At 49.9% G+C, this 27,441-nt stretch overlaps 1 protein-coding gene across 2 annotated transcripts in view; it reads left to right on the top strand.

The window, feature by feature from the left end:
- Window positions 1–456: 456 nt before the first annotated feature.
- The window catches only part of RAI1 (retinoic acid induced 1), a 164,231-nt gene continuing 137,246 nt past the window's right edge, over window positions 457–27,441 (top strand). For both annotated transcript variants that reach the window (XM_088448134.1, XM_088448135.1), the window contains exon 1: window positions 457–698. The gene's annotated coding sequence lies outside the window, so the exon portion shown is untranslated. The remainder of the gene's footprint in view (window positions 699–27,441) is intronic.

Here is a 27,441-nt window from a genome sequence, read left to right as displayed (position 1 = left end):
AAATCAGTAGACTCCCGTGAATTCCAGGAGGGTAAGCATGTATGGGGCAGACAGACAGGCGTGACACAGATGGGGTAGATAGGGAGGAAAGAGCATGAAGTGGGCTAGGATGAGAGCTGGAAGGCCTTGATGAAGTAGTGGGTCTTGAGAGCCCGTTTGAAGATTTGTAGAGTTTGATAGGGAGAGGGAGAGAGTTCCAAAGGTAGGGAGCAGCATGGGCAAAATCTTGGAGGCGGGAGTGGGAGGACGTAATCAGTTGGCAAATAGGCAACCTGTGCCTTTCCAGCTATTGTGAAACTACAAGTCCCATTATGCTTTACAGCAGCTGCAAAAAACCACTTGCTGCCTAAGCTTCCTTGAAGTGGAATGGCAATGAGTGATTGCAGAGATGCAGGGGTTAACGAAGTGAGGAGGGAGGCAGTCGTGTATTCTGGTGTTCTGCCACCAGGGGGCAGTGCTGTCATTGCCAGGGTACCTGGCTCCCCCCTTCTTCCAGACACGGATTCCTAGCAGCCTCCTCCGGAAGCCTTTGTATCGCAGCAGGAGCTGGAGGGGGACAAGCAGGCTGCAGCCGGCCGGGTACTGCCCCTCACCTGCCAGCCTGGCACTGCACCCCATCCTTGGTGGATCATACATGGCCTGGGGCTGTCTGCACTCCAGCACACCCAGGAGAGAGCGGATCCCACTAGTGGGGAGAGGTAAGTGGTGGCTAATTATTTTTGCTGTTATTTATATATTTTGGGGGGGAGGGGGGAGTCCTAATGTAATGCGTGTTATTTTATTCTGCATTAACCCTGTGGCCCCAGGGTGCGACTGTGCACAGCTCTTCTGTCTCATGCATATCACTGAGGGGCCAAGCTGTCTGCCAGGAGGGGGCAAGACACCAGCCCACAGTCTGTCTCAAGTCACTGCCAGCTTGTCTTACACAGAGATGTCATTTATAATGATAGATTAGCCTTGTGTGCTCAGTGATGTCATGCATGGTGTTGGTATATACACTAGGACCGAGCAACTAAGTGGGGTGACCTGTTACTAGTCAGCTGTTGTAGAACTACAAGTCCCAGCTGAGGACTTTTGCTTCCCTTACAGCTGGAGAGTCCACAGGTTGCTTAAGTGTGTATATATATCTATCTATTACGTGTGTGTGTGTGTGTATATATATATATATATATATCACACACCTTTTGGAGGGCAGGGTCCCGAGGGTAAACATGAGAATGACATTACATTGTAAATACCAGGGGATGACTTTCCAGCATTAGAGAGACAGGTAGGATGTGAGAGTGTCTGACACAGACAGATTGGTGACCCCAGGGAGGAAGGAACAAGGTGCTGGCAGGTGTGAGCTGAGCAGGTAGGTGTCTGTCTACCTGCCACATGGCTTATGTATACAATAAGTTTATTACAGTCTCCTGCTTGCTATACTGTATATAATAAGACTGTACAGTTTGCAGCGTGAGGTGTGGCCTGGATGCCTGACTCATAACGGTGGATCCCCCAAGTTACTCCCTCCCCAGAAGTTTTGGCCCAGACTGGGGAAAATGAATAATGAAATCTTGGTTGATATATAATATGTCTTTGCTTTCTGGGATATATATGTAACACTGCGGCATCACTTTTTACAGTATGTCGCTTATGGATATACATGTAACACTGCGGCATCACTTTTTACAGTATGTCGCTTATGGATATACATGTAACACTGCGGCATCACTTTTTACAGTATGTCGCTTATGGCAAAGGAGGACAAGATGGTTGCGTTCTGCCAGGCAGTGTTTCCTGCTAACAGTGTCTGGTAACATACGATCAATATAATAACATTTGGTGGCTATAATTTTATTGGTAAAATAAACACACCACTGCTAAGACTGCGTCCGGCCAGCGCGTTGACATAAAAATGGTGGTAACTTTGTGTAGGTGCAAAATATACGTCTAGTAGCTGGTGTGTATTTTATTATCTGTGAAACTCTAAATAAGGCAGAACGCAAAGGGCCCTTAACCGGCCTACGCACGCCCGTGACCATACACCGCTAGCACGCTATCGCTCCTGATCCGTGAAAGGAACAAGCAACTCTAAATACAGTCACATCTTCTACACATGCCCAGTGTACCCATTTTGCCCCAGCATACGTTTTATGTTGGCCAAATGGACTTATGTGCAACTCTAATGCTGGGTACACACTGGCCCTTAGTGCCTACCCTCCCCCCAGGGGTGCCTAACACTAAACCCCACCCCCAAAACCTATCGCTAACCCCGCTTTGTAATCTAAACCTAATCTCCCCCCCCGCGGCTAAGGACACCCCGCAGTTACCTCGTTTGGGCAGGAGTCCTTCTGTGTTCCTGCATCAGGATTAAGATAGGCGTCGGTATTTCAACACCTATCTTAAGTCCCTAGTCGGGCTTCACCCGTCGGGATTTAGATCTGCGGCCTCTCATAACTACCGGTACATCCCCTCCTGGAGACCTGTTTATTTTCCTGGGCATCCGGGAGAGCCACTCGAGAATCTGGAGTATCACTGACATTCCGTGAGGGTAAGCAAGTATGATTTAATATCTGTGGTCTTCAGTCCCTGTGACAGTCCCTGCCACACCAATACTATGTTCTTTTATAGAGGAGAAAACTACTTTCTGACAGGCCGTGCCCCATTTAGCTATCAACATTTGGAACAATCCCAGGAAAATGGTGACTGTTGGAAGGTATAATATGTTATCCACATCACAGGCTGACATGATGTAGTCCCGTCAGCCAGACTGATTAGTAGGCCGTGCGTGGAACATGCTTCCGCCTGAGATTTCCAAGATGGTAGGAACAGTGGGTTTTGTGTTACTTCCTACCCCTCCTTATCCTCATGGTTGTCTTTTACTTCATTGCCAAATCCCACAGGGCATTCATTTCCAGCTTTGGCCATTCACAAGTTCGAGATCACACATTCGAGCACAAGGTATGAGCAATGTGCAGTGCGCTCGTCTCCCGTACATAATGGTAGGCTAACACTGCATTTCGTCTTCAGGGTCCATATGCACCACAGGGAGACCTTGGGGTATAGGTTGGGGAACCAAATCCGGGCACCACGCAGTTAAAGCTTTAAGCTCCCAGGATGCACTGGGTCCACTCTTCCTATAACCCCGCTCCCCGAGCCAGAGGCACCTCAGTTTGAGTCGGGTCACTGTTGTCGTTAGCAGCCCCTAAAGCTATTTTGTTTTATTTTATTTTTATGATTTCTGATAGTAAAACTATCTCCAGCGCGCGCAGCAACAGACTGTCCATTGGACGTCTGTGCTGCCGCTCCACAACCCCGCCGGCGCTGCGACGCCAATACTGATCTGGGGATCTTGGCAGGACCCCGAGGTCTGTGCTAGCCGGGCCCCGCTGACTTCCCAGACTGCGGCCGGATGTACGGGGACAAGGTAAGGCGGGTCAACGCAAGCGTAATGAGCAGTCATTGCCTCCAGTCTCAGGGGATAGACCAGAGGCGCTGAGGTGGACGCAGGCCCCCCATACCTTGCTCTTCAAGAAGTCCACCAGGGACAATATTGGCGTGGAAACCGGCGTCCCGGGGGTTAATATTCAGCCAGGGGAGACAGCCTTCCCTGTTGTAGCGGCTCCTCCCCTCAGCTCAGCGCACCTTTCCAGTCTAAGGTTTGGCTTTGCTGAGCTGCTTCCTTCTTGGGTCACGCTTCCTCTGTGGTCTCCGGCGGCCATTTTATCTCTATAGTGCATCGCAGATCGCCTGGGACGGTTTTGGCCCAGTTCCCGTACGTACCTCGCCTTTGGGTCAGTGTACACAGCGACACTGAATCTGGGCAGTTGATTGTAGTGCCTTTTGCAGTATATTATATTTAATGTTTATGTATTTCTGCATTGTATGTGACTTATGCATTGTATGTGACTTATGCTAGCGCTGACTGTCTGTGCTTTTTCTCTCAACTGTCAGTGTATATATATCCCTTTTCTTTACAATCTGCCCTAATACAGGTGTACTTAGGGTGGTTCTGAGACTTCACATATATATACTTATCAATATTCGTGAGGTTGGTCACATACTGTTGCGTGCTTCACGTTGCCATATTTTAGGTGAAACTGTGTGTTGCATATGCTGATAGTGGGTCCCTGCAGCTAGTCCTAGGGTCAGTCAGGACCAATATGGCACTGCTTGAAATTTCCACAATAATTGTTAGTCAGATATGTCTGACCAGGAAATGGAACACAATACTGCACCCATTTTGCTATCCTGCAAGTCATGTGCTGCAGGTGTGAGTACGGAGGATTTGACTCAGGAAGGGTTATGTATAAGGTGCCATCAGGTGCCGGGCCCCTTAAAGGACCCCCCCTTGGTCTTTTTTTTTAATTTTTTTCTCAGACCCTGGCCTCCATTGTGGATCGCCTGGCGGCCCCCACAGTTGTGACCCACTTGGGGTTACCTCAACATGCCATCTTTCCCTCTCAGGCTATCCCGCAGTTCTTGCCGTCTACCCCTGTGACTCAGACTGTCGCTCCCTACAGGGATTTTTCACAGTACATGCAATCCCCTCCGGTACCACTACAGTCTCATTTCCCTTGCAGGTATTACCACAACAGCCACCCTGGGTGGATGTCTTTTCTAAGCTACGGCCTTTCAGGCCATGCTAGAGAAGGACAAACCTAAGAAGGCGACTAAACGCCCTGTGGTGTCTTCCCAGTCTACACTGCTGTCTGACACAGATCGTCAGACATGGGAGAGATGGATGATGTGTCTGACTCTTATTCCTTTCATCACGATGGGGAGCCCAAATTAAGTATTGCTAACCCTGTTTTGGTGCTGGCGGCCAGGTCCATCTTAGTTGTAGAGGATGTTGAACCTGCACCTAAATCAAATCACTCTCAGTTTAGGCAAGTTAAAATGTCTTCAGCTGTTTTCCCCCTCTCTGACCAGCGGGTGGATCACATGGCGGAGGTTTGGCAATCGCCTGGTAAGAGGTATCACAAAAGCGTGTTACCCATTCCCTGAGGGTCATTGCAAGTAATAGGAATTGCCTCCTGCGGTGGTCTCTCATGTTGCTCATTTGATAAAGAGCCCTACTACGCCTCCCATCCCTTCTCTGAAGGATTCTACTGATAGGAAGGTGGATGCTTGCCTGCAATCAATGTACTCTCTTTCAGGGGCTGTTGCCCATCCAACAGTGGCTATTGCATGAGTGGCTAACGCTATAGAGAGCTGGGCTGATGCATTTGAAGACTTTTTTTTCCCTTAGAAGCTTCTGAGGATCAATTGTCTTTTATTGCTCACATTCAAGATGCAGTTTCCTATGTTGGAGGAGCAACATTAGATGCTAGTCTCCTAACCTCCAGGGTTTTGGCTGCGACTGTATCTATCCGCCATACACTGTGGCTGCGCTCATGGAAGGCAGTTGTGGATTCCAAGATAGGCCTTAATGGATTACCCTATAAGGAGATCTTGTTTGGCCCTGACCTTGACAAGGTTGTATCAACATTGGCAGCATCACAAACGGCATTATTGCCTTCATCTACTTCCACTACAAGGCCTCGGGCTACATCTGTTAAGTCCTTTTGTCCCCAAGGAAAGCCTAAAGGCCAGTCCTTTCCTAGGCAGTCGGTCTCCGCGAGGGCCGCCATACCCAGAACCAAGCAGACCTGGAATACCAGACTCCCTGCTTCTAAACCTGAGGATAACCCTCAGTCTGACGGGACAGGTCTTCATCTGGGGGATCCCAGAGTGAGAGGCCGACTTCTTCAGTTCGTCCAGTGCTGGTGTCAAACCACCACGGATGCTTGGGTAAGAGATGGGGTCTCTCACGGGTATGCCCTCTCATTTCTCAGACTGCCTCCCCACCTGTTTTTCTACATAGGCCCTCCTTCAGACCCGAACTAGGCCTTACAAATCCAGAAAGCTATGCAGTCCATGCTGTAAGCAGGGGTAATTATGCCAGTCCCACTGTCTCAGAGAGGGCCTGGTTGTTATTCTTTCTTTTTGGTTCAGAAGCCGAATGGGTCTCTTGGTCTAGCCTCAATTTCAAATCCCTGAACAAATTTCTAAAAGTGCCTAGGTTCAGGATGGAAACCCTACGCTCCATTATCCTGGCTATGGAGCCTGGGGACTTTATGGTATTGCTGGATATTCAGGATGCGTACCTACATGTACCTATAGTGCCCTCTCATCAGCGTTATCTCTGGTTTGCTATGCCACAGCAACACTTCCAATTTTCAGGCTCTGCCCTTTGGACTGTCCACAGCCCCACCGGGGCTTACCAGAATTATGGCTTTTATGACGGCCCGCCTACACAGGGTATCCGACTGCTACTGTATCTGGACTGCCTCCTGCTCTTAGCAGGATCCCCAGAGGTGCTTCAAAGCCATTTCCAGTTAACCATTGCTTTCCTTCATAAGTACGGATGGTTAATCAACTGGGAAAAAGTCCTCCCTGATTTCCTCACAAAGAATGATTCATCTGGGAGCCCTGCAGGATTCTCAGAATCAGAGAATCTTTCTGACGTCAGACAAGATCTCCACTCTTCAACTACGAGTGCGCAGATGTCTCCACAGTCAAAGTGTCCATACACTTAGTAATGCTGGTTCTGGAATCCATGGTGTCCACCTTCGACTTGGTGGAATATGCTCAGTTCCATTCCAGGCATTTGCAAAAACTGATCCTCTCCAGGTGGAACCGGTTTCTCCATCGGATCAATGTTCAGACGATAATGCTCTCTCCGGATGTGCGTCTGTCTCTATCTAGGTGGCTATAGCCATCTCATCTAACTAAGGGTTGCCCCTTTTTGGATCCCTGACTGGGTAATCCTTACAATGGACGCCAGTCTCCAGGGCTGGGGCGCTGTGACCGGTCCGCACTCCTTTCGGGGCCGTTGGACATCGGTTGATTCAACCCTGCCTATCAACATATTGGAACTTCGAGCTGTCTGAGGGCCCTCACACTGGCCCAACACATACTTCACGGTAAACCTGTACAGGTTCAGTCCGACAATGTCACAACAGTGGCTTACATCAAGGAGGCACTCGAAGTCCGACAGCAATGACAGAAGTGTCACACATTCTGACATGGGCCAAGGGTCACCTCCCGGCCATCTCTGCAGTGTTCATTCCTGGAGTTCTCAATTGGGAAGCGGACTTCCTCAGACGTGCATCCCGGGGACTAGTCTCTTCACCAAGAGGTGTTTGAACTCCTAGTGAGCAGATGGGGCCTCCCGACACAATCAAACTGCCGGTGTACAGGTCCAGATCTAGAGGTACCGTAGCGACCTTCGGAGACGCATTGTCAGTGAAGTGGACCTTCCAATTTGTGTACCTGTTCCCTCTGGTCTCACTTCTTCCTAGAGTCTCTCCATCGACACTCCGTTCATGCTGCCTTAACGTCCGGACCTGTTGTCTCAGGGTCCTTGCCTTTCCCCGGACCTGGATCGTCTGTTTTTGACTGCGTCCCTACTAAGGTCCAAAGGATTCTCTGGCTCTGTCATCATCAGGATGCTTAGAGCGCGTAAGCCAGCTTCTGCTGGGATCTGCCACAGAGTGTGGCATACATATTTCTAATAATATCGTACCAGTAGCTACGTCCTTTTAAGTGTTTAGGATTTCCAGAGTCCTGGCATTCCTTCTGGCTGGATTGGGTCTAGCCTTCCGCCTGACTTCCCTGAAAGTACAGGTCTCGCCATTGTCAGTATGGTTCCAGCATAGAATTGCTCCACTCCCGGGTATCCAGACCTTCCTTAAGGGTGTTCTCTGGATTCTACCTCCCTTTGTCCCACCTAGGGGCTATTTGGGATTTGGCAGTAGTTCTTCGGGCCCTCCAGGGGCCTCCGTTTGAACCACTAGTTTCGGTAGGCCTTACGTGGTTTATTACTTATACTCTCTTTCTTATGGCGTTTGCATCTGCCTGGAGAGTGTCAGAATGGGGGCGCTTTCCTGTGGCTTCCTCTTCTGCATATTTCACCAAGACAGGGCTGTGAGTCGCACTCGCCCTGTGTTTCTTCCTAGGGTGGTTTCTGAATTGCTTTTTATTCAGGAACTTATTGTACCGGCCTTTCAGTCACCTGTCCTCTTGGCAGGTGAGGCCTCTTGACTGTGGTCCGTGCTCTCAGGATTTACGTGGACCGTACCAGTTCCTTACGGAAATCTGACTCCTTATTTGTGGTTTTCACAAGAAAGGATGGCCTGCCAATAAACAAACTTTGGCTAGATGGCTTTGTATGACTATCTCAGGGGCCTACACACAGGAAGGCTTTCCTGTTCCTGCTTCTGTTAATGCTTATTCTACTCGGTCTGTGGGCCCCTCGTGGGCGGCTCACCGTGGCGCCTCGGCTGTTCAGCCTTGCAAGGCGGCCACGTGGTCTTCCATCCAGACTTTTCTAGGGTTCTATGTATTAGATACCTCTCAGGATGCTTCCTTTTAGTGCCGGATTCGCCTCTCGGCGCAGGAGCATCCCCACCCTTAAAAGGACTACTTTGGGACATCCCCAAGGTCTCCCTGTGGAGCCTATGGACCCTGAAGAAGAAAATGGGTTAAGGTAAGAACTTATCTTTTGTTAACGCTTTCTTCGAAGTCCATAGGGTCCACAGGGCACCCGCCCTGACAAACCTGGCTTCATATGGGCTGTCTTACTGGTCACCAGTTTCCCGTCTCCTTCTCTGTGAGTGTGGTTCTTGAGTGTTCCAGTCTTTTGTTCTCTCTCTCTTTCCTCCTCTGGCCTTTGGCTACTTACAAACTGAGGTGCCTATAGCTCGGGGGGCAGAGTTATAGAGAGTGTGGACCCAGTGCACACTGGGATCTGAAAGCATTAACTGCGTGGTGCCCGTATTTGGTTCCCCAACCTATATGCCAAGGTCTCCCTGTGATCCCTATGGACTTCGAAGAAGGAGAGTCAACAAAGGTAAGTTCTTACCATAACTAATTTTTACTGTGCACCGCTATGGGGCTGCAAGGTAAAATACACAATGCAGGGTCACAACGGCAAATCGCCAGCATCACACCTACATCGCATTTAATTGAATTGCCCTCTATGGGGCAGATTGAATAAGCCCACGCAGCTAATTGTCAGCCCGACCCTATTAAGTTAGCTCTCGCATCTTCGCACGTTAAGCCCCAGATGGTGCGATCCACCTGCACAGGAAACAAGCCAGAAAATATAATAGCTTTGGGTGTTAAACCTGGAGCTTCACCAGCTCGGTAAACACTATGGGTAATCTACAAAATTGTCAGGTAGATTCCCTCCTTCTCTTTTTGTGTCTCCTATTGTCTCCATCTACTCTTCCTCCCACGCCTCTTTTTGTGTCTCAATCTATTCTTCCTCCCTCTCCTCTTTATTGTCTCTATCCTCTCCCACCCCAACCCCTCCCTCCCTCTCCTTTCTTCCCTCCCTCCCCTTTCTTCCCTTCTCTTCCCCTCTCTTCCCCTCTCTTCCCCTCTCTTCCCCTCTCTTCCCCTCTCTTCCCCTCTCTTCCCCTCTCTTCCCCTCTCTTCCCCTCTCTTCCCCTCTCTTCCCCTCTCTTCCCCTCTCTTCCCCTCTCTTCCCCTCTCTTCCCCTCCTCTCTCCTCTCCTCTCTCCTCTCCTCTCTCCTCTCCTCTCTCCTCTCCTCTCTCCTCTCCTCTCTTCCCTCTCCTCTTCTTCTCTCTCTTCCCTCTCCCCTTCTTCTCTCTCTTCCCTCTCCCCTTCTTCTCTCTCTTCCCTCTCCCCTTCTTCTCTCTCTTCCCTCTCCTCTCCTCTCACTCCCCCACTCCTCTTCCCCCCTCTTATCCCTCTGTCCATCTCCCCTCTTCTCTTACTCTCTCCCCTCTTATCTCTCCATCTGACTCAACATCACCTACACTTCTACCCCTCCTTTTCCTCTCCTTTCTTTTATTCTCCCCCTTCTCTTTTTCTCTCTGTTACATTTGGCAATTCTCTGTTGCCACCCCTAGGGACTGTGATTCAGCTCTAAATCTGTATTATGCTGTCATTACATCCCCCTCTTTCTATCCATTATCTGTCTTCTCTCTCTGGTTCCCTTTTCCCTCTTCTCTTCCCTGCTCTTCTCTCTACCCCGTTGCACGCGCCCTCTCCCTCCCTCCCTCTCTCTCCCCCTATCATTCTCTCTCTCCCCCTCTCCCTCTCTCTCTCTCCCTCTCTCCACTCCCCCCTCTCTCTCCACTTCCCCCTCTCTCTCCACTCCCCCCTCTCCCTCTCTCTCCACTCCCCTCTCTCCCTCTCTCTCCTTTCCCCTTCTCTCCCTCTCTCCCCCCCTCTCCCCCCTCTTCCTCTATCTCCCCCCTCTTCCTCTATCTCCCCCCTCTTCCTCTATCTCCCCCCTCTCCCTCTCTCCCCCCTCTCCCTCTCTCCCTCTCTCCCCCCTCTCCCCCCCTCTCCCTCTCTCCCCTCTCTCCCCCCTCTCCCCCTCTCCCTCTCTCCCCCTTTCCCTCTCTCCCCCTCTCCCTCTCTCCCCCCCTCTCCCTCTCTCCCCCCCTCTCCCTCTCTCCCCCCCTCTCCCTCTCTCCCCCCTCTCCCTCTCCCCCCCTCTCCCTCTCCCCCCTCTCCCTCTCTCCCCCCCTCTCCCTCTCTCCCCCCTCTCCCTCTCTCCCCCCTCTCCCTCTCTCCCCCCTCTCCCTCTCCCTCTCTCCCTCTCCTCTCTCCCCCTCCTCTCCTCTCTCCCCCTCCTCTCCTCTCTCCCCCTCCTCTCCCCCTCTCTCTCTCCTCTCCCCCTCTCTCTCTCCCCCCCTACTCTCTCACCTCCTCTCTCGCCCTCTTTCCTTCTTTCTCTGTCGTCCTCTCTCTCGCCCTCTCTCCTTTCTCTGTTGTCCTCTCTCACCCTTTCCCCTCCCCTCTCTCGCCCTTTCCCCTCCTCTCTCTCGCCCTTTCCCCTCCTCTCTCTCGCCCTTTCCCCTCCTCTCTCTCGCCCTTTCCCCTCCTCTCTCTCGCCCTTTCCCCTCCTCTCTCTCGCCCTTACCCCTCCTCTCTCTCGCCCTTACCCCTCCTCTCTCACCCTCTCTCTGTCCTTCTTTTTGTAACTATCTCTCCTCCTTCTTTCTTGCTCCAGCTGTTAACTCCATCTGCAGTTTGCTCTTACGTCCACTAGAGACTGCAAAACACCTCTAAATGATTAAATCATGTGATAACTTCGGCTCAGAATAAAAACAGAAAGCCTTATCATTTAAATGTGTTAGTTTATGTATACATATATATTGTCATATAGTTTTATACACTGTTGCTGTATTTTGCAACCATGAGATAAAAGAGCAGTTCCAAAATTGTTCTTTAACTTTGTCTGTTAACCACTTAATAATAAGGCCTGCAGAATGATTGTTGAAATACAAATCTAGTGTTGATTCTGTGTGTAAATTGCCATGTCACATTTAGTCTCTACCCCCTCTTCTCTCTTTCTCTCACACACCTCTTCTCTCCTTCCTTTTCTCTCTCCTCTTTCTCCTCCCCTTTTCTCTCTTCCTCCTCTGTGCCCCCTCTTTTCTCTGTCCCCCTCGTTTCTCTTCCCGTCTCTTCTCTCTCTTCCCTCGCTCTCCCTTTTCTGTCTCTTCCCTTTTCTTTCCTCTGATTTTCTTTCTCTCCTTTCTTTTTTTTTCCTCGCTACTCTTTCTCTACCCCTTTTGTCTTTCCACCCTTTCTCTGCCTCTCAGCCGTTTTCTCTCTCTCAACCGTTTTCTCTGCCTCTCAGCCGTCTTCTCTGCCTCTCAGCCGTTTTCTCTGCCCCTCAGCCGTCTTCTCTGCCTCTCAGCCGTCTTCTCTGCCCCTCAGCCGTTTTCTCTGCCCCTCAGCCGTTTTCTCTGCCCCTCAGCCGTTTTCTCTGCCCCTCAGCCGTTTTCTCTGCCTCTCAGCCGTTTTCTCTGCCTCTCAGCCGTTTTCTCTGCCTCTCAGCCGTCTTCTCTGCCTCTCAGCCGTCTTCTCTGCCTCTCAGCCGTCTTCTCTGCCTCTCAGCCGTCTTCTCTGCCTCTCAGCCGTTTTCTCTGCCTCTCAGCCGTCTTCTCTGCCTCTCAGCCGTCTTCTCTGCCTCTCAGCCGTCTTCTCTGCCTCTCAGCCGTCTTCTCTGCCTCTCAGCCGTCTTCTCTGCCATCATTAAATCATGGGATGTCATTATAGCAGATGATTCCCATTAGCATATTGTTTGCTCTCAGTATATACAGCCTAAAATTATGGCATCGTTGAATGAACAACCATAACTTATATTATTTAAAAATAATAAGAGCACAATAACTCAAACAGCCCATATCCACCCAACCAGCTCACATTACTGCAAGCCACACCCATTTTCTGATAATCTTCTTTCAGGGTCCTAGGAATGGAACAGTTCCCCCAAACCCCCCGCCCCCCCCCCTCAACAACTAAACGGCCAAAAAGTATGCTCCTTTTGTGTTCGGCTCATGTTAAACCAAAAAAAAAATCAGCATTTAGGCGGTTTGATTCCAGGCTATTCTGATTTGTGGCTAATGGATTAAAGATCACTCTCATCCCAAAAGTCCCCCAATCCTGCGCTTCTCAGCTGTTTAGTCCAGCAGTTGTCTGTTTTTTGATGCACTCCCAGCCAGTCTTTCCCCTGGAGAGAGGAGTAAGGAGTCTTTGATAAAAAGAAGTAGATGTGTTTTATTATTCCCCGGAGGCAAGCAAAGGAAATCTGTACAGGAATCTCTCAGTAACACTAAAGCGTGGACTTTTATCCGTGGCAGTTTTAATTGAGAGGGCGAGTGCCTCCGCTCAGATGGAAATATCTGGCTGATATATACAGTATGTCGGTGTGTCTGTCTGTCTGTCTATGTTGCATGATCCGTTTCCTGGCTTAGACGGTAGCACTGTACATACAGCAGCCAATTAGTAGCACATTAATCCAGGCCCTTGGTACACACACCCGTAGCTAGTTTTATTTGTCATCAAAATATTATATAACTCAAAATAGACACTGGGAAAAAAAATCCTGGTCCAAACCTAGAACACCATAACTCTCTCTCTATTACACACACATATATAACAAAATTTGGGGTGCACTCGCCAGATTTGGCAGTCCTTTAAACAAGCATGAAGGTACATCAAGCTCCTGTATAATCTCTTCATGTTTGTTTAATTAAAGTACTTTCACTGCTAAATCTGCTGAGAGCACCCCAAATGTTGTTATATATGTGTTCTATAATACTGACAGTTCTATAATACTGTATGTGTGTAATTGGGGCACTATGAATATGGAAGCTGACACCTTATAAATACCCGATGATAATAATAATTACTTCTATCATTTTAATTTTAACCATTTCAGAGCTGAAGGCCTGCAAGCATCTTGGAATTCAAACTCGTAGACCGTGTAAAAGTTCAGGGATTAGACGGCCAGTGAAACGCGAAGCATGAGCAGGCGAAAGTTTGGGGGAGGTCTGCAAGTGCCTGAGAGGGTCCGCCTGGGACAGCAGAGCAGTGGGCTGTCTCGGAGGCCGCGGGGGTTGCATGTTACAGATACAAATAACAGATGTCTTTTGCAAAATAAAAAAAGCACTCGGAAGCATTTAGCTATTAGCTATTACCACTGGCATTGGGTAATAATGGCTTAAAAAAAAAAAAGTGATTATTTAATTTGCTGTCTTGCATTTTTTGCGGCCTTTAGAGATTTTCCAAATCACTCAGTTTTCCTTAAAGCTTTGGTCTAAAATTGTGCTAAATCTTTTGTAGTGAAATTACATAACACTTATGTAGCTGTCACAGGCATAATAGAGGCAGCCATTTTACGGTCTGAACCAATATTCATTAGAATGCACCAGTGCCTCACGCCGGAATGGGTATGAAATATCGGCGGCCGAGTAGCATCCCGTAGGTTCAATATCCCAACGGGCTCGTAAGTATATTAACCCTCCCCTCTACCTACCCTAATCCTCCCTTAGTGGTGCCTAACCCTAACCCCCCCCCCCCCCCCAGTGGTGCCTAACCCTGCCCCCCCTTCCCGTACCCTAAACCTAACCCCCCTCCCTGGAGCCTAACCTTCCCAAGGGGAGTCTAACCCTAATTTCCCCACGGGGGTGCCTTAACCCAACGTTCCCCGTCAGTATTTCCGCCTATCTGTAATCCAGAGTCGGGCCGTTGACGTCAGTATTCCGACGGCCGGCATCCTCGCCGTCGGTTAATTCACTGCATTGCGCCTCAGCCACATTGCTGCTGCTACTTAGTGAAGGAGTAGGGTGGATGCTATGACCTAGTACAAAATGGCTGCCACCTCTATGTGTTGGTGCAGAATAATTATTAATCTAGCCATGGTCTCTGCTTTTCCATTGTCTCAAATAATTAGTTTAGGTGACCAGAAATGTAAACCTGGGCCTGAGGATGCTTTAAGCAGTTGTACATTTTCCTGGTTCCCAGGTGACTGGCTACCAGGCCTCCCCCAAGGTACCCATGGGCATTTCCCGCCATTATAGGTGCATCGATGACATCTCTGCTGCATGTGGTACATAGTATGTCTTCAGCATGATGCAAAGTTGCATAAAATAATGATGATGCACCACATGGGACTCCGTAAATGAGACTGTAGTTTGGCTTCTTTAGGTAGACCTGGCAGATAAGAGTATTTTAAGGGGTTAAGGCGTTCGCAGCCTCCCAGTAATCAGAGGCAGGCACAGCAAGGCTTGTCCTCGGGAATTCCAGGCCAGTGAAATCCGTGAATCTCACCACAAAACCCATCTCTCAGCCGGATGAAACCGCACACTGAGAGATTCACCTGGATTAACCCCTGTCTGGCAGGGAGCGCGTTCTGCGTTAACTCTGCCGGCCCCTGCAAGCCTTGTAATGACTCAGAAGAAGAGAAGCTTAGAGCACTGCTGCTGCCACAATACTTTTCTTGTCCTTGTAAGTACATCTGCCGTCTGTCTCAAAATTCAACTAAACGCTGGTTAATGTCCGCTATAAGGTACCAACAGAAGCCGGCGGGATTTATTTGGCGGTCAATGGTTGAACTTTCTTAACTCCTTCTTTTTTTTTTTTTTTTTTTTTTTTTAGTTTATGATGATGTAGCAAAATGGATAGTAATCTAAAAACACAAGTTGGTTTATGAACTATTAGCAACATTTCCAGACATACGTATATGTTAAAGTGAAGGCAGAGTATGGTAATTGGAGTTATGGCAGAGCCCTGATCATGAGGGATGTATTTTCGTGCACACATACTTCCTGCCAGTAGTCCAGGCACAGGCTGGTGCCGTTTGCTGTGGGGAGTGTGCACAGGCTGGTGCAGTTTGCTCTGGGGAGTGGGCACAGGCTGGAGCAGTGAGCTGTGGGGAGGGGGCACAGGCTGGTGCAGTGAGCTGTGGGGAGGGGGCACAGGCTGGTGCAGTGAGATGTGTGGAGGTGACACAGGCTGGTCCAGTGAGCTGTGTGGAGGGGGCACAGGCTGGAGTAGTGTGCTATGGTGGGGGAAGCAGGGGGCAGTATTATGGTTAGGAGACTAGTAGTTGGTGCAGTATGCTATACTGGGAGGCAGCCTGGTGCAGTGTGCTGTAGTGAGAACTGGCGTGGGACGGGAGAGGTTTCATTGTTGTGTAGTGTGCCCTTGTTGCAAAATTGTAGGCTGTTGCACTGTGCTGTGGTTACAGGGCAGGATGATGCAGTGTGTTACTGTGCTGGGCTTACTAGTGCAGTGTGCTATAGTGTGGGTGGGGGCTTACTAGTGCAGTGTGCTATAAAGGGGAGACAGGCTGGTGCAGTGTACTATAAAGGGAAGACATGCTGGTGTATTGTACTATAAAGGGGAGACAGGCTGGTGTATTGTACTATAAAGGGAAGACAGGCTGGTGTATTGTACTATAAAGGGAAGACATGCTGGTGTATTGTACTATAAAGGGAAGACATGCTGGTGCAGTGTGCTATAAAGGGGAGACAGGCTGGTGCAGTGTGCTATAAATTGGAGACATGCTGGTGTATTGTACTATAAAGGGGAGACAGGCTGATGCAGTGTACTATAAAGGGAAGACATGCTGGTGTATTGTACTATAAAGGGGAGACAGGCTGGTGTATTGTACTATAAAGGGAAGACAGGCTGGTGTATTGTACTATAAAGGGAAGACATGCTGGTGTATTGTACTATAAAGGGAAGACATGCTGGTGCAGTGTGCTATAAAGGGGAGACAGGCTGGTGCAGTGTGCTATAAATTGGAGACATGCTGGTGTATTGTACTATAAAGGGGAGACAGGCTGGTGCAGTGTACTATAAAGGGAAGACATGCTGGTGCAGTGTGCTATAAAGGGGAGACAGGCTGGTGCAGTGTGCTGTAAAGGGGAGACAGGCTGGTGCAGTGTACTATAAAGGGGAGACATGCTGGTGCAGTGTACTATAAAGGGAAGACATGCTGGTGCAGTGTACTATAAAGGGAAGACATGCTGGTGCAGTGTACTATAAAGGGAAGACATGCTGGTGCAGTGTACTATAAAGGGAAGACATGCTGGTGCAGTGTACTATAAAGGGAAGACATGCTGGTGCAGTGTGCTATAAAGGGGAGACAGGCTGGTGCAGTGTGCTGTAAAGGGGAGACAGGCTGGTGCAGTGTACTATAAAGGGGAGACAGGCTGGTGTATTGTACTATAAAGGGGAGACAGGCTGGTGCAGTGTACTATAAAGGGAAGACATGCTGGTGCAGTGTACTATAAAGGGAAGACATGCTGGTGCAGTGTACTATAAAGGGAAGACATGCTGGTGCAGTGTACTATAAAGGGAAGACATGCTGGTGCAGTGTGCTATAAAGGGGAGACAGGCTGGTGCAGTGTGCTGTAAAGGGGAGACAGGCTGGTGCAGTGTACTATAAAGGGGAGACAGGCTGGTGTATTGTACTATAAAGGGAAGACAGGCTGGTGCAGTGTACTATAAAGGGGAGACAGGCTGGTGTATTGTACTATAAAGGGAAGACATGCTGATGTATTGTACTATAAAGGGAAGACATGCTGGTGCAGTGTACTATAAAGGGAAGACATGCTGGTGCAGTGTACTATAAAGGGAAGACAGGCTGGTGCAGTGTGCTGTAAAGGGAAGGCATGTTAGTTAGTGTGTGCATTTGCTATAAAGGGGATGCTGGTGTATTGTGCTGAGGGCAAGCTGGTGCAGTGTGTTATGAGGGAGAGCAGGCTGGTCTGGTGTGTTGTCACGGAGGGCAGCCTGGTGCAGTGTGCTGTAGTGAGAACTGGTGTGGGACGGGAGAGGTTTCATTGTTGTGTAGTGTGCCCTTGTTGGAAAATTGTAGGCTGTTGCACTGTGCTGTGGTTACAGGGCAGGATGTTGCAGTGTGTTACTGTGCTGGGCTGGCAAGTGCAGTGTGCTATAGTGTGGGTGGGGGCTTACTAGTGCAGTGTGCTGTAAAGGGAAGGCATGCTGGTATAAAGGGAAGGCATGCTGGTGTATTGTACTATAAAGGGGAGACAGGCTGGTGCTGTGTGCTATAAAGGGAAGACATGCTGGTGCAGTGTGCTATAAAGGGGAGACAGGCTGGTGCAGTGTGCTGTAAAGGAAAGGCATGTTAGTGTGTGCATTCGCTATAAAGGGGATGCTGGTGTATTGTGCTGAGGGCAAGCTGGTGCAGTGTGTTATGAAGGAGGGCAGACTGGTGCAGTGTGCTGTGGGGGAGAACAGGCTGGTGCAGTGTGCTATGAGGGAGAACAGGCTGGTGCAGTGTGCTATGAGGGAGAACAGGCTGGTGCAGTGTGCTATGAAGGAGGGCAGACTGGTGCAGTGGGCTATGAGGGAGAACAGACTGGTGCAGTGTGCTATGAGGGAGAACAGGCTGGTGCAGTGTGCTATGAGGGAGAACAGGCTGGTGCAGTGTGCTATGAGGGAGAACAGGCTGGTGCAGTGTGCTATGAGGGAGAACAGGCCGGTGCAGTGTGCTATGAGGGAGAACAGGCCGGTGCAGTGTGTTATGAGGGAAAGCAGGCTGGTGCAGTGTGCTATGAGGGAGGGCAGGTTGGTGCAGTGTGCTATGAGGGAGGGCAGGCTGGTGCAGTGCGCTATGAGGGTGAACAGGCTGGTGCAGTGCACTGTAAAGGGAAGGCATGTTGGTGTGGAATGGTCATGAAATACCGACGGCTGAAGAGCCTGGAAACACTAACCCTCCTTTTGTGGTGCCTAACCCTAACAACCCCCCCCCCCCCCCCCCCCTGGTTGTGCCTAACCCTAACCTCCCCTTCCCGCACCCAACACCTAAGTATCCTGGGGGGTGTCTAACCCTAACACCCCCCCCCTCCCTCCTCGCATCCTAACACTCCCGGGGGGGTGCCTTACCCTAATTTTTCCCAGGGGTGCCTAATGCCCCCCGTGGCTAATATCTGCGTCCGGTGTCCCCGGGATGCCGGCTATCGGGATTCTGACGCAGGTATCCTGATGTGTAAAGGGATACTGACGTCTGTATTTTGCCCGGCGTTATATCGACCGCTGGCATCTCATCCGCCGGGGTAGTGTGCATGTGCTGTAAAGGGGAGGCAGGCTGTGCATTGTGCTGGAAAGCAGGCTGGTGCAAGATGGTATAAAGGGGAGGCAGGCTGGTGCAGTGTGCTATGAGGGAGAACAGGCTGGTGCAGTGTGCTATGAGGGAGGGCAGGCTGGTGCAGTGTGCTATGAGGGAGGGCAGGCTGGTGCAGTGTGCTATGAGGGAGGGCAGGCTGGTGCAGTGTGCTATGAGGGAGGGCAGGCTGGTGCAGTGTGCTATGAGGGAAGGCAGGCTGGTGCAGTGTGCTATGAGGGAAGGCAGGCTTGTGCAGTGTGCTATGAGGGAAGGCAGGCTGGTGCAGTGAGCTATGAGGAAAGGCAGGCTGGTGCAGTGTGCTATTAGGGACGGCAGGCTGGTGCAGTGTGCTATTAGGGACGGCAGGCTGGTGCAGTGTGCTATGAGAGATGGCAGGCTGGTGCAGTGTGCTATGAGGGAGGACAGGCTGGTGCAGTGTGCTTTGAGGGAGGGCAGGCTGGTGCAGTGTGCTTTGAGGGAGGGCAGGCTGGTGCAGTGTGCTATGAGAGATGGCAGGCTGGTGCAGTGTGTTATGAGGGAGGGCAGGCTGGTGCAGTGTGCTAAGAGGGAGGGCAGGCTGGTGCAGTGTGCTATGAGGGAGGACAGGCTGGTGCAGTGTGCTATGAGGGAGGACAGGCTGGTGCAGTGTGCTATGAGGGAGGACAGGCTGGTGCAGTGTGCTATGAGGGAGGACAGGCTGGTGCAGTGTGCTATGAGGGAGGACAGGCCGGTGCAGTGTGCTATTAGGGAGGGCAGGTTGGAGCAGTGTGCTATGAAGGAGGACAGGCTGGTGCAGTGTGCTATGAGGGAGGGCAGGCTGGTGCAGTGTGCTATGAGGGAGGGCAGGCTGGTGCAGTGTGCTATGAGGGAGGACAGGCTGGTGCAGTGTGCTATGAGGGAGGACAGGCTGGTGCAGTGTGCTATGAGGGAGGACAGGCTGGTGCAGTGTGCTATGAGGGAGGACAGGCTGGTGCAGTGTGCTATGAGGGAGAACAGGCCGGTGCAGTGTGCTATTAGGGAGGGCAGGTTGGAGCAGTGTGCTATGAAGGAGGACAGGCTGGTGCAGTGTGCTATGAGGGAGGGCAGGCTGGTGCAGTGTGCTATGAGGGGAGGACAGGCTGGTGCAGTGTGCTATGAGGGGAGGACAGGCTGGTGCAGTGTGCTATTAGGGAGGGCAGGTTGGAGCAGTGTGCTATGAAGGAGGACAGGCTGGTGCAGTGTGCTATGATGGAGATCAGGCTTGTGTCGTGAGCTAGAAAGGGGAGGCAGCTTGTGCATTGTGCTCGAATAGCAGACTGGTGCAAGATGGTTTAAAGGGGAGGCAGGCTGTGCAGAGTGCTAAGAAGGAGGTCAGGCTGGTGCAGTGTGCTATTAGGGAGGACAGACTGATGTAATGTGCTATGAGGAAGAACAGGCTTGTGTAGTGTGCTATAAAGGGGAGGCAGGGTGTGCATTGTGCTGGGATGGCAGACTGGTGCAAGATTGTATAAAGGAGAGAGAGACTGGAGCAGTGTGCTATGGAGGAGGACAGGGTGGTGCAGTGTGCTATGAAGGAGGGTAGACTGGTGCAGTGTGCTATGGGGGAGGGCAGGGTGGTGCAGCGTGCTGTGGGGGAGGGCAGGCTGGTGTGGTGTGCTGTGAGGAAGGATAGGCTGGTGTTGTGTTCTATGAGGGAGGGCAGGCTGGTGCAGTGTGTTATGGAGGAGGGCAGGGTGGTGCAGTGTGCTATAAATGGGTGGCAGGCTGTGCATTGTGCTGGAAAGCAGGCTGGTACAAGATGGTATAAAGAGGAAGCAGGCTGGTGCAGTGTGCTATGAAGGAGGGCAGACTGGTCTGGTGTGTTGTGAGGGAAGGCAGGCTGGTGCAGTGTGCTATTATGGCTTGTGTCGCTATTATGGCTTATTATCAGGCTTGTGTCGCTAGCTAGGAAGGGGAGGCAGGCTGTACATTGTGCTGGAATAGACTGGTGCAAGTTGGTTTAAAGGGGAGGCAGTCTGGTGCAGTGTGCTATGAGGGAGGAGGATAGGCTGGTGCAGTGTGCTATGAGGGAGGGCAGGCTGGTGCAGTGTGTTATGGGGGAGAGCAGGTTGGAGCAGTGTGCTATGAAGAAGGGCAGGCTGGTACAGTGTGCTATGAGGGAGAACAGGCTTGTGTCATGAGCTAGGTAGGGGAGGCAGGCTGTGCATTGTGCTGGAATAGACTGGTGCAAGATGGGTTAAAGGGGAGGTAGTCTGGTGCAGTGTGCTATGAGGGAGGGCAGGTTGGAGCAGTGTGCTATGAGGGAGGGCAGGCTGGTGCAGTGTGTTATGGGGGAGAGCAGGTTGGAGCAGTGTGCTACGAGGAAGGGCAGGTTGGAGCAGTGTGCTATGAAGGAGGGCAGGCTGGTGCATTGTGCTGGATAGACTTGTGCAAGATGGGTTAAAGGGGAGGTAGTCTGGTGCAGTGTGCTATGAAGGAAGGACAGGCTGGTGCAGCGTGCTATGAGGGAGGGCAGGCTGGTGCAGTGTGCTATGCGGGAGGGCAGGGTGGTGCAGTGTGCTATGCGGGAAGGCAGGGTGTTGCAGTGTGCTAGGAAGAAGGGCAGACTGGTGCATTGTGCTATAGTGAGGAGTATAAGGCAGTGTGCTAAATCAGGTGTAGTATGCTATAAGGAGGGAGCAGGCTGGTGCAGTATGCTATAAGGAGGAGCAGGCTGGTGCTGTATACTATAAGGGGGGAGCAGGCTGGTGCAGTGTGCTATAAGGGGGGAGCAGGCTGGTGCAGTATGCTATAAGGAGGGAGCAGGCTGGTGCAGTATGCTATAAGGGGGAGCAGTCTGGTGCAGTGTGCCGTATATAGGTGGGAGCAGGCTGGTGCATTGTGCTGTAAGGGGGGAGCAGGCTGGTGCAGCATGCTATAAGGGGGGAGCAGGCTGGAGCAGCGTGCTATAAAGGGGGAGCAGGCTGGAGCAGCGTGCTATAAAGGGGGAGCCGGCTGGTGCAGCGTGCTATAAGGGGGGAGCAGGCTGGTGCAGCGTGCTATAAGGGGGGAGCAGGCTGGTGCAGCGTGCAATTAGGGGGGAGCAGGCTGGTGCAGTGTGCTATAAGGGGGGAGCAGGCTGGTGCAGTGTGCTATAAGGGGGGAGCAGGCTGGTGCAGTGTGCTATAAGGGGGAGCAGGCTGGTGCAGTGTGCTATAAGGGGGAGCAGGCTGGTGCAGTGTGCTATAAGGGGGAGCAGGCTGGTGCAGTGTGCTATAAGGGGGAGCAGACTGGTGCAGTGTGCTATAAGGGGGAGCAGGCTGGTGCAGTATGCTATAAGGGGGAGCAGGCTGGTGCAGTATGCTATAAGGGGGGAGCAGGCAGGTGCAGTATGCTATAAGGGGGAGCAGGCTGGAGCAGTATGCTATAAGGGGGGAGCAGGCTGGTGCAGTATTCTATAAGGGGGAGCAGGCTGGTGCAGTATTCTATAAGGGGGAGCAGGCTGGTGCAGTATGCTATAAGGGGGAGCAGGCTGGTGCAGTGTGCTATAAGGGGGGAGCAGGCTGGTGCAGTGTGCTATAAGGGTGGAGCAGGCTGGTGCAGTATGCTATAAGGGGGGAGCAGGCTGGTGCAGTATGCTATAAGGGGGGAGCAGGCTGGTGCAGTATGCTCTAAGGGGGGAGCAGGCTGGTGCAGTATGCTATAAGGGGGGAGCAGGCTGGTGCAGTGTGCTATAGGGGGGGAGCAGGCTGGTGCAGTGTGCTATAAGGGGGAGCAGGCTGGTGCAGTATGCTATAAGGGGGGAGCAGGCAGGTGCAGTATGCTATAAGGGGGAGCAGGCTGGTGCAGTATGCTGTAAGGGGGGAGCAGGCTGGTGCAGTATGCTATAAGGGGGGAGCAGGCTGGTGCAGTATGCTATAAGGGGGGAGCAGACTGGTGCAGTATGCTATAAGGGGGGAGCAGGCTGGTGCAGTGTGCTACCGCAATACAACTAAACATTTAAGCATGGTTTTCCAGTTGTTACTTTAAAAAAAAAATGACTGGCTGCTATCTTTTGAATCAGTTTGTCCAGGCCTGTCTGATATATTATTGAGCGGGAGCTATGCCCAGTAATTGGGTAGGCATTCACACACAAGAGGTGAATATTCATTGTTGCAATATGTGACTGGTTGTGGGGCAACTCAAGAAATCCAAGATGGACGCTCCCTGACACCAATTCACTTAAAGGCCCGTCAAAATCTAAAAGACTTTTTAAATGACTTTGAAAATTGCCCGATCGTTCTCATCAGGAGTGATCCCCCCTTTTTTTTACAGTCCCCAGGCTGAGAGTTCCACGCTCCTCAGCGGGGAGCTTATCGTATGAGCTGGACTTTCTGCTGCAGAGCTGAATGCTTGTACAAAGCAGCTTTGTTTCGCCCACCGCCTTCTCTTCTGTGATCCAGTGCTGATAGCACGACATCGGTTTTCTCTCCTGCCAGAAGAGCTTTCTGTCAGTTACGTTGCCAGACAGATGTGTTGCCGTTTGTGTGAGGTTTCTTGCAGGGCCCCAGAGCACAGGGCTCTTGTGGACGCCTCAGAACGTCTCTCTGTATCCGGTGCTTTGTCTCTATCTGAGGAGAATGCCGGCACTGCAAATGTCACTCTGGTCTGCCAACTACTGTGCGAGGGGCAAGGTCTACCAACCCAATTGCTAACAGGGTGCAGTACAAGCCGTAACCGCAGATTTATCCCTTCATGCTTTCAGCTGTGTAAAAATACCTTGTACATGAGGTGGATACAGGACAATATGGCTTTATCTCTCATATAGGGCTGTTTTTCTGTCTGAGCTAGACTTACTGTTTAATGAAATCCAAGCCCATAAGAGGACTTAATAGGAAGTGCAGTACAAATATAAAGACTATGCAACCACTGCTTTATATTGTCTGTATCCTGGTGTCCTAAACTGCTACAAGCTCTAATTATGTCAAACGTTTATAAGCCACCATCTTCATCCTGAAAAAGCTAAACGCATGCTACAGGGGGTTTATTTAATAACACTGCGCAATGTTCAGTGCTGGAACCATAGCAACCAGTCAAAAAGTTGGTTATTAAAAATGATGGCTGCTCTAGTGTGGTTGCTACCGGTTACCTCCCGAACGCATTGCACTTTTAAGAGGTAAGCACCACTAACAGGGGTCCCAGCAGATTTGTACCTTATATCAACCAATCAGCAATTAGCTTTAATATGTCTAGTTTATGTTAGACTAATGCTAATTGCTATGGTTACTGCACAGTTTTTACTTGTATTGGGAATTGACTCATTTTTATATTTTTTTCAGGTTTATATAAAACCTGCAATCATTTAACTGTCCGTTCTTTAAGTCCTGGTATTTATTATAAGGAGTGAGCCTTTAAATAAATAGCACAGTATAGATTGTGGTACATGGAACGTGAGGTGAACTGAAATAGCTAGATCAAAGGAATGCAGGAAGCTCATTGCCCAGACATCTGGTTTGATTTCTTTTTTGTTTTTTTGATTTTTATTTTTTTTTCCTCTCGCTACGCTCCCCTCCCTCGTTGCCTTCTCTTTTTCAAGGAAGGAAATTTTCTGTTTTCCCGGGGACTGATATTTTCCTTTTGTACCACGCACTGGGTTAGAGAAAAAAAAAAAAAATACGAGTCCCAGCCATCCTAAGAATAAAATATGTATTTGCGTTACCAGCAACGATCATGAAAAGAAAAAGGGCTAATAACGCAATATAATGTACCCACTTTGTCCTGCCCAGTGGCAGGTATATACGCGCTCAGTCTGCTGCGTGTGTTTCACAGGATGTGTGTGGGGCAAGAGTCTGCTAATCTCTTTTTAATTGGTGTGCTCAGAATGGCTGGTTAGAAAAATGACAAAACCCTTCTGCAAGAAAGCTCAAGCCTCTGCAACACATCCATCTTCTGTTCTGTGGCACACTGGGATACAGGCACCTTCTGCAAAGGAACAGCTAATCCCTGGCTCATTGCTAGCAGGGAGCGATGTGTGTGTGACTGAATCATGAGGAAGTTCTGATATTTATTCTCAGGTCCTTAGAGGACGGGTGAAACGCGTTGCTGCATTGATTTGTGACTGGTGAGAGAACCTGTGGATATTTTCTTTTTTTTTTTTCTCTTCGTAACCAGGCAGTGAAAAGCAAGGAAATAGAGCAATGCATTAAGAATAATGTGAATTATTGAGGGAAAAAAAAAACATGTCTTAGGTTCCCAATTTATTTTTACCAGTTTGCTTACCTATCACACCAACATCAACCATCACCTTGTTTATCTCCGTTCTGGCACAGTTAAATACTGCAGCATTGCTGATTTAATTGATTCCAACTGAGGGTTGTACTTGAGTGTGAGTATGGTGAGGAAGTGTACAGCGATGAGGGAATTATGGCACGGGTGGGGTCAATAACCCCCTCCTACTGCTGTGTGATGATACAGTGTGCATTGGTGGAGGGATGTGGGGACATTCAAAGCCGTCGGTGCGCATTAGTGAACGGGGTGGGATCGCGTGATCACGCAGCGGGGTGGGCCAGGCTTGATGATGTCTCCCACCTGCTCACTTACTAGAGTTACCCTTGCACGCTTTGTAGACCTGGCCTTTAATTTGACAGTATGAGGGGGACGTAGATTGAAGGTTACATTGGTACAGGAACTGACACAACGGCGTAGAAAGTTCCTTCCTTTCTACACTGTGTAATAAGTACAGTACAACCTAAGGATTCTGATCATTATTTTGACGTTATCTATGTATTACGTGGCTTTAATAGTTTCCTAATTTTTAATCAAACCAGGGCCCAATTTTTTGAGACATTTTAAGTAATCCATTATCTGCCAAAGCAATGGGACATGTAGCGTTACCCCATAGTGAAAGAACACAATGCAAAAAAATGCCACTAGATGCAATGGTTCATTCTACCTATGCATTTTACAGGCATTCAAAATACTTGTAAACTACATTTAAAAAAACACCTGAGTGCATGAAGCTTTAATATCTCTGTTTGCATTTTATCTCTGACCCTGCAGCATCTACTCTATAGTCCACCTGTGCTTCAGCCTATAACATACTCGCTTATTCTCCTGGAAAGTACGGGAGACTCGCGGATGTCACCAGAGAAGTGGGCGGTCTGGGGGCTCATTGACGCGAGTCGTGGTAACTCATATCCGCGTGGCCCCACCCCCTGCTATACAATGGCACAAATCACGGCACTGTACGGGGGGGAAAGGGCCACAGTTCACAAACCTCACACCTCCCAACTGCTCCTCTCTTCTCTAGCTTCTCCCATGGGCCCAGGTATAAAGTCGACGTGTGACATTAATGTTGATCACGACGTCCGCAATGGTCACTGCTCAGTTAGATAAGTCTTTATTTTTTTCTTCTTGCTGTAGGGTTTCTTTATGTACATTTTGAGTGTTAAATGCATAAACCGTGCTAAAGTATTGTGACCTACAGTATTGCAATAATACATTTTCGTCTATGCATCGTTTTTGCAAAATTGTGCACTAATTATATTGTTTTGTACCTATATCTGATTTTATAATCATTATATTTTCTTAAATCATATGCTCAGTTTATAGGCACTGTTAAAGTCATTAAAAGAACATTATTCAAATCTAAACCAAGGCTTTGTAAGTTACCTGTAAAAGGTAAAGGGAGGCAGCCATTTTAATATTTGATCTTCCCACAAAATGGCTGCTTTGAATGTTTTATAGGCAATAAATGCACTTTTAAAACTTTTTGATTATTTTCTTAGACCATATACAGTAGTTGCCTGGTCTGGTCACCATTTGTCAAAGTAGGAGATGACTACAGCTGTCTGCAGAAACCTTGCTCCAACCTTGTTACTAGAAGTATTATGAAAGAATATCTGTGAGTTAGGGCTGCCACCAGAAATTGTGGGGCCCAGTACAAATGAAATGAGCAGTGCCCATTCCACCCAGATTTTAAGTTACCCTCTATCCAATGTTTGGCACTTCCCGTTGCTAATACATAGTTTATTCTGTATGGAAAATGTATACATTTATGTTGGTGTCTTAGGGCGGTCTGCCCATGATGGGTACAGCAGAAATACATAGGATGAGATTTATCAAGCCTTGGATAGAGAGAAAGTGGAGAAGTTGGCCAGGCTACCAGTCAGCTTCTAACTGTCATTTATCTTGCAATAACAGCTAATTGGTTGCTATGGGCAACTTCACCACTTTATCTCTCTCCAAGGCTTGATACCTACAGTGGCACCTCCTACCTTATACTCTCTATGTACAATGGCACCTCCTACCTTATACTCCATGTACAGTGGCACCTCCTACCTTATACTCTCCATGTACAGTGGCACCTCCTACCTTATACTCTTCATGTACAGTGGCACCTCCTACCTTGTACTCTCCATGTACAGTGGCACCTCCTACCTTATACTCTCTATGTACAGTGGCACCTCCTACCTTATACTCTTCATTTACAGTGGCACCTCCTACCTTATACTCTCCATGTACAGTGGCACCTCCTACCTTATACTCCATGTACAGTGGCACCTCCTACCTTGTACTCTCCATGTACAGTGCCACCTCCTGCCGTGTACACTCCCTGTACAGTGCCACCTCCTGGCTCGTACACTCCCTGTACAGTGCCACCTCCTGGCTCGTACACTGCCTGTACAGTGCCACCTCCTGGCTCGTACACTCCCTGTACAGTGCCACTTCCTGCCGTATACACTCCCTGTACAGTGGCACCTCCTGCCATAGACTCTCCATGTACAGTGGCACCTCCTGCCGTAGACTCTCCATGTACAGTGGCACCTCCTGCCGTATACTCTCCATGTTCAGTGGCACCTCTTGGTGTATACACTCCCTGTACAGTGCCACTTCCTGCCGTATACACTCCCTGTACAGTGGCACCTCCTGCCGTATATTCTCCCTGTACAGTGGCACCTCCTGGTGTATACACTCCCTGTACAGTGGCACCTCCTGCCGTACACACTCCCTGTACAGTGGCACCTCCTGCCGTACACACTCCCTGTACAGTGGCACCTCCTGC

The sequence above is a fragment of the Taudactylus pleione genome, unplaced genomic scaffold (assembly GCF_031769625.1).
Source record: "Taudactylus pleione unplaced genomic scaffold, aTauple2 ptg000451l, whole genome shotgun sequence".
Classification (NCBI taxonomy): Eukaryota; Metazoa; Chordata; class Amphibia; order Anura; family Myobatrachidae; genus Taudactylus; species Taudactylus pleione.
The sequence above is the reverse complement of the archived record's forward strand: the minus strand, read 5'-3'. Positions and strand labels throughout refer to the sequence as shown.